The 7,500-nt window shown below is 60.2% G+C and overlaps 1 long non-coding RNA gene across 1 annotated transcript; it reads right to left on the minus strand.

The window, feature by feature from the left end:
- Nucleotides 1-2,571: 2,571 nt before the first annotated feature.
- On the minus strand, nucleotides 2,572-4,199 carry LOC132650565 (uncharacterized). The gene is made up of 2 exons (XR_009588866.1): nucleotides 4,090-4,199; nucleotides 2,572-2,848 (listed from the first exon to the last, which is right to left on the minus strand). It is a non-coding gene; the product is annotated as an uncharacterized LOC132650565 (long non-coding RNA).
- Between the last annotated feature and the right edge of the window lie 3,301 nt (nucleotides 4,200-7,500).

The following is a 7,500-nucleotide window of genomic DNA, read 5'->3' on the forward strand; positions in this document are numbered from 1 at the left end:
GAAGAGGTTGGAAGAGAGGAGGATGAAGAGGGAGGAGGAAGGAGGAAAAAGATGAACGAGGAACAAGGAGGAGGAGGAGGAGGAGAAGGAGGAGGAGGAGGAGGAGGAGAAGGAGGAGAAGGAGGAGGAGAAGGAGGAGGAGGAAGGAGATGGAGGAGGAGGAGGAGGAAGGAGATGGAGGAGGAAGAAGGAGATGTAGGAGGAGGAAGGAGATGGAGGAGGAGGAAGGAGATGGAGGAGGAGGAAGGAGATGGAGGAGGAGGAAGATACAGATGAGGAAGGAGGAGGGAGAAGGATGAAGAGGAAGAAGGAGGTGGAAGGTGGCGGAAAGAGGAGGAAGAGAGGAAGAGGGAGGAAGGAAAGGAGGAAGGAGAAGAAAGGATGAGAAAAGAGGAAGGAGGAGGAAGGAGGATGAGGGAGAAGAGGGAGGAAGAGAGGAAGAGAGGAAGAGAGGGAGGAAGAGGGAGGAAGAGAGGGAGAAAGAGGAAGAGAGGGAGGAAGAGAGAGGAAGAGAGGGAGGAAGAGGCAGGAAGAGAGGGAGGAAGAGGGAGGAAGAGAGGGGAAGAGAGGGAGGAAGAGAGGGAGGAAAAGAGGAAGAAAGGGAGGAAGAGGGGGAGGAAGAGAGAGGAAGAGGGGGAGGAAGAGAGAGGAAGAGGGAGGAAGAGGGGGAGGAAGAGAGGGAGGAAGAGAGGGAGGAAGAGAGGGAGGAGGAGGAGGGGGAGGAGGGGAGACTGAGGATCGGGTCCTCCCTCCCCCTCGCGTGTCCTCCCTGCCGCCCGCGGCTCCTGTCTCGCACTCAGCACCGTGATCCCGCGCCGAGCGCAGGTTCCCCCCAGGGCCGGAAGGAGGACACGGAAGTGTGTCACAGGGAAGCGTGTCCCCGGCTGTGAGGACACGGAAGTGTGTCACAGGGAAGCGAGTCCCCGGCTGTGAGGACACGGAAGTGTGTCACAGGGAAGCGAGTCCCCGGCTGTGAGGACACGGAAGTGTGTCACAGGGAAGCGAGTCCCCGGCTGTGAGGACACGGAAGTGTGTCACAGGGAAGCGAGTCCCCGGCTGTGAGGACACGGAAGTGTGTCACAGGGAAGCGAGTCCCCGGCTGTGAGGACACGGAAGTGTGTCACAGGGAAGCGAGTCCCCGGCTGTGAGGACACGGAAGTGTGTCACAGGGAAGCGAGTCCCCGGCTGTGAGGACACGGAAGTGTGTCACAGGGAAGCGAGTCCCCGGCTGTGAGGACACGGAAGTGTGTCACAGGGAAGCGAGTCCCCGGCTGTGAGGACACGGAAGTGTGTCACACGGAAGCGTGTTCCTGGCTGTGAGGACACGGAAGCGTGTCACAGGGAAGCCTGTCCCCGCCCGGGACCCTGTGTGTAGAGTTCCGGTGCCCTCGCTGGCGTGTAAGGGCGCATGGACACACGGACACACACACACAGACACACACACAGACACACACACACACAGACACACACACAGACACACACACACACAGACACACACACACACACACAGACACAGACACACACACACACAGACACACACACACACACAGACACACACACAGACAGACACACACAGACACACACACACAGACACACACAGATACACAGACACACAGACACACACACACACACACACAGACACACACACACACAGACACACACACACACAGACACACACAGACACACACACACACACACACAGACACACACAGACACACACACACACACAGACACACACACACAGACACAGACACACACACACACACAGACACAGACACACAGACACACACAGACACACACACAGACACACACACACAGACACACACACACACACACAGACACACACACACACACAGACACAGACACACAGACACACACAGACACACACACAGACACACACACAGACACACACACACAGACACACACACACACACACAGACACACACACACACACACACACACACACACGCACAGACACACACACACAGACACACACACACAGAGACACACACACACAGACACACACACACACAGACACACACACACAGAGACACACACACACAGACACACACACACACAGACACACACACACACAGACACACACACACAGAGACACACACACACACAGACACACACACACAGACACACACACAGACACACACACACAGAGACACACACACACAGACACACACACAGACACACACACACACACACACACACACACACACACAGACACACACACACAGACACACACACAGACACACACAGACACACACACACACACACACAGACACACACACACAGACACACACACAGACACACACAGACACACAGACACACACACAGACACACACACACACAGACACACACAGACACAGACACACACAGACACAGACACACACAGACACACACACACACACACAGACACACACACACACACAGAGACACACACACAGACACACACACACAGAGACACACACACACAGACACACACACAGACACACACACACACACACACACACACACACACACACGCACACGCACACGCACACGCACGAACGCGGCAGAACACGCTCCGGGATCTTTTCCCGTTTTATTGGTTTCCTGGTCCCGGGTCCCCGCGGGCTCGCACTCGCGGCCACTCCCCGGCCTCCGCCTCCCGGAGCGAGCGAGCGGGCGAGCGAGCGCCGGGGTCGCGTGCGAGGTTGTGCGTTTCGGTGGGGGGGAGGGGGAGGTCAGAGGTCGTCGGTGCAGGGGTCACGCGTGGGTCACGCGTGTGCGCTCAGGGTCCCCCGGCGTCCTGGGGCGGGAAGCGCCGCTGCCGGAGTGTCCTCGCCGCGTCGTCCTCCTGGGGGGTGGGACGGGCGCGTGTCAGCGCACACGCGTGTAACATGTCATCACACACGTGCACACGCGAACACGCGTCATCACACACGTGCACACGCGAACACGCGTCATCACACACGTGCACACGCGAACATGTCATCACACACGTGCACACGCGAACACGCGTCTTCACACACGTGCAAACGCGAACACGTGTCATCACACACGTGCACACGCGTGTCAGCGTACAGTGAACATGTGTCATCACATATGTGTACACGCGTGTCAGCGCACACGTGAGGTCAGCACACACACGTCAGTACGCATGTGAGCAGGTCGGTGCACACACGTGTCAGCACATGCATGGACATGCGCATCAGCACACATGCACCGGTTATCACACATTCACGTGTGTCAGCGCACACAGGAGTCAGCGCATGTGTGTGTCAGCGCACGCGTGTATCAGCGCACGTGTGTCAGCGCACGTGTGTCAGCGCACATGCGTGTCAGCACACACATGCATCAGGACACATGCACACGCGTGTCAGCCCTCGGCCCCGCCCTCCCCGGCCTTGCACACCTCCCGGCCCGGGCGTGAACACGCGTGGGGGTCGGCTTTCACGTGTCCGTGACATGACCCGGGGCGGGGGGCGCGTGTGAGGGGCGACCCGGGCCCTGGACCCCCCGACCCACGGCTTCCGGGGAGAGCGTGTGTGCGCACATGCGTGTGCGGGCGAGTGCATGCGTGTGCGGGCGTGTGCATGCGTGTGCGGGCGTGTGCGGGCGTGTACATGCGTGTGCGGGCGTGTGCATGCGTGTGCATGCGTGTACATGCGTGTGCGGGCGTGTGCATGCGGGTGCGGGCGTGTGCATGCGTGTGTGGGCGTGTGCATGCGTGTGTGGGCGTGTGCATGCGTGTGCGGGCGTGTGCATGCGTGTGCGGGTGTGTGCATGCGTGTGCGGGTGTGTGCATGCGTGTGCGGGCGTGTGCATGCGTGTGCGGGTGTGTGCATGCATGTACATGCGTGTGCGGGTGTGCGCATGCGTGTACATGCGTGTGCGGCTGTGTGCATGCGTGTGCGGGTGTGTGCATGCGTGTGCGGGTGTGTGCATGCGTGTACATGCGTGTGCGGGCGTGTGCATGCGTGTGCGGGCGTGTGCATGCGTGTGCGGGCGTGTGCATGCGTGTGCGGGTGTGTGCATGCGTGTGCGGGCGTGTGCATGCGTGTGTCTGCGCGCACGCGCGTGTCCCCCCTCACTCACCGGCTCGGCGTCGGCGCCCGGGCTGGCGCCCTCGGGGAGCCGCCCTCATCCCGGGAGCACTCGGGGCCGAGCTCCTCCTCGTACTCTGTCAGGCAGTCGGACTCCTCGCCTGGGGGGACACGGGGTCCCGGGACCCGTCACACGCGCACCCAGCCCTCCCCGTCCTCCCCCTCCTCCTCTTTCTCCTCCTTCTCCTTCTCCTCCTCCTCCTCCTCCTCCTCCTCCTCCTCCTCCTCCTCCTTCTCCTCCTCCTCCTTCTCCTCCTCCTCCTCCTCCTCCTCCTCCTCCTCCTTCTCCTCCTCCTCCTTCTCCTCCTTCTCCTCCTCCTCCTCCTCCTCCTTCTTCTCCTCCTCCTCCTTCTCCTCCTCCTCCTTCTCCTCCTCCTCCTCCTCCTCCTCCTCCTCCTCCTCCTCCTCCTCCTCCTTCTCCTCCTCCTCCTTCTCCTCCTCCTCCTCCTCCTCCTCCTCCTCCTCCTTCTCCTCCTCCTCCTCCTCCTCCTCCTTCTCCTCCTTCTCCTCCTCCTCCTCCTCCTCCTCCTCCTCCTCCTCCTCCTCCTCCTCCTCCTCCTCCTCCTTCTCCTCCTCCTCCTTCTCCTCCTCCTCCTCCTCCTCCTCCTTCTCCTCCTCCCCCTCCTCCTCCCCCTCTTCCTTCTTCCTCCTCCTCCTCCCGTCCTCCCCCTCCTCCTCCCCTCCTCCTCTTCCCCCTCCTCCTCTTCCCCTCCTCCTCCTCCCCGTCCTCCCCGTCCTCCTCCAGAGAAATAAAGTCTTCACGTCCTCAGGTCTCACCTCAGTTTCTCTCCTTGAGGGGCCGAGGGAGGAGGAGGAGGAGGAGGAAGATGAGGATCAGGAAGAGGGGAGGAAGAGAGGGAGGAAGAGAGGGAGGAAGAGAGGGAGGAAGAGAGGGAGGAAGAGAGGGAGGAAGAGGGGGAGGAAGAGTGAGGAAGAGATGGAGGAAGAGAGAGGAAGAGAGGGAGGAAGAGTGAGGAAGAGAGGGAGGAAGAGGGGGAGGAAGAGTGAGGAAGAGAGAGAGGAAGAGAGGGAGGAAGAAGTGGAGGAAGAGTGAGGAAGAGAGGGAGGAAGAGGGGGAGGAAGAGTGAGGAAGAGAGGGAGGAAGAGAGGAGGAAGAGAGGAAGAGGGGGAGGAAGAGAGTGAGGAAGAGGGGGAGGAAAAGGGGGAGGAAGAGGGAGGAAGAGGGAGGAAGAGGGAGGAAGAGAGGGAGGAAGAGAGGGAGGAAGAGAGGGAGGAAGAGAGGGAGGAAGAGAGGGAGGAAGAGAGGGAGGAAGAGGGGGAGGAAGAGTGAGGAAGAGATGGAGGAAGAGAGAGGAAGAGTGGGAGGAAGAGTGAGGAAGAGAGGGAGGAAGAGGGGGAGGAAGAGTGAGGAAGAGAGAGAGGAAGAGAGGGAGGAAGAAGTGGAGGAAGAGTGAGGAAGAGAGGGAGGAAGAGGGGGAGGAAGAGTGAGGAAGAGAGGGAGGAAGAGAGGGAGGAAGAGAGGAAGAGGGGGAGGAAGAGAGTGAGGAAGAGGGGGAGGAAAAGGGGGAGGAAGAGGGAGGAAGAGGGAGGAAGAGAGGGAGGAAGAGGGGGCGGAAGCGAGAGAGAGGGAGGAAGAGGGGGAGGAAGAGAGAGGAAGAGGGAGAGGAAGAGAGAGGAAGAGGGGGAGGAAGAGAGAGGAAGAGAGGGAGGAAGAGGGGGAGGAAGAGGAAGAGAGGGAGGAAGAGAGGGAGGAAGAGAGTGAGGAAGAGAGGAAGGAAGAGAGGGAGGAAAAGGGGGAGGAAGAGGGAGAAAGAGGGAGGAAGAGGGGGAGGAAGAGAGAGGAAGAGGTGGAGGAAGAGTGAGGAAGAGAGGGAGGAAGAGAGGGAGGAAGAGGGGGAGGAAGAGAGGGAGGAAGAGAGGGAGGAAGAGAGGGAGGAAGAGGGGGAGGAAGAGGGGGAGGAAGAGAGGGAGGAAGAGAGGGAGGAAGAGAGGAAGAGGGGGAGGAAGAGGGAGAGGAAGAGAGGGAGGAAGAGGTGGAGGAAGAGAGGAAGAGGGGGAGGAAGAGAGGGAGGAAGAGAGAGGAAGAGAGGGAGGAAGAGAGGGAGGAAGAGGGGGAGGAAGAGAGGGAGGAAGAGAGGGAGGAAGAGGGGGAGGAAGAGGGGAGGAAGAGAGGGAGGAAGAGAGGGAGGAAGAGGGGGAGGAAGAGAGAGGAAGAGAGGGAGGAAGAGAGGGAGGAAGAGGGGGAGGAAGAGAGGGAGGAAGAGAGGGAGGAAGAGGGGGAGGAAGAGAGAGGAAGAGGGGGAGGAAGAGAGAGGAAGAGGTGGAGGAAGAGAGGGAGGAAGAGAGGGAGGAAGAGAGTGAGGAAGAGGGGGAGGAAGAGAGAGGGGGAGGAAGAGAGGGAGGAAGAGAGGGAGGAAGAGAGGGAGGAAGAGAGGGAGGAAGAGGGGGAGGAAGAGAGTGAGGAAGAGGGGAAGGAAGAGGGGAGGAAGAGAGAGGAAGAGGGGGAGGAAGAGAGGGAGGAAGAGAGGGAGGAAGAGGGGGAGGAAGAGAGGAAGAGGGGGGAGGAAGAGGGGGAGGAAGAGAGAGGAAGAGGGGGAGGAAGAGGGAGAGGAAGAGAGGGAGGAAGAGGGGGAGGAAGAGAGGAAGAGGGGGAGGAAGAGAGGGAGGAAGAGAAGGGAAGAGAGGGAGGAAAAGAGGGGAAGAGAGGGAGGAAGAGGGAGAAAGAGAGGGAGGAAAAGAGGAAGAAAGGGAGGAAGAAAGGGAGGAAGAGAGGGAGGAAGAGGCAGGAAGAGAGGGAGGAAGAGAGGGAGGAAAAGAGGAAGAAAGGGAGGAAGAGAGGGAGGGAGGGAGGAAGAGAGGAAGAGAGGGAGGAAGAGAGGGAGGAAGAGAGGGAGGAAGAGAGGGAGGAAGAGAGGGAGGAAGAGGGAGGAGGAAGAGGGGGAGGAAGAGGGGGAGGAAGAGAGAGGAAGAGGGGGAGGAAGAGAGGGAGGAAGAGGGAGGAGGAGGAGGGGAGGAGGGGAGACTGAGGATCGGGTCCTTCCTCCCCCTCGCGTGTCCTCCTGCCGCCCGCGGCTCCTGTCTCGCACTCGGCACCGTGATCCCCCCAGGGCCGGAAGGAGGACACGGAAGTGTGTCACAGGGAAGCGAGTCCCCGGCTGTGAGGACACGGAAGTGTGTCACAGGGAAGCGTGTTCCTGGCTGTGCGGACACGGAAGTGTGTCACAGGGAAGCGAGTCCCCGGCTGTGAGGACACGGAAGTGTGTCACAGGGAAGCGAGTCCCCGGCTGTGAGGACACGGAAGTGTGTCACAGGGAAGCGAGTCCCCGGCTGTGAGGACACGGAAGTGTGTCACAGGGAAGCGAGTCCCCGGCTGTGAGGACACGGAAGTGTGTCACAGGGAAGCGAGTCCCCGGCTGTGAGGACACGGAAGTGTGTCACAGGG

The sequence above is a fragment of the Meriones unguiculatus genome, assembly GCF_030254825.1.
Source record: "Meriones unguiculatus strain TT.TT164.6M chromosome 13 unlocalized genomic scaffold, Bangor_MerUng_6.1 Chr13_unordered_Contig_2907, whole genome shotgun sequence".
In the NCBI taxonomy this organism is placed as follows: domain Eukaryota; kingdom Metazoa; phylum Chordata; class Mammalia; order Rodentia; family Muridae; genus Meriones; species Meriones unguiculatus.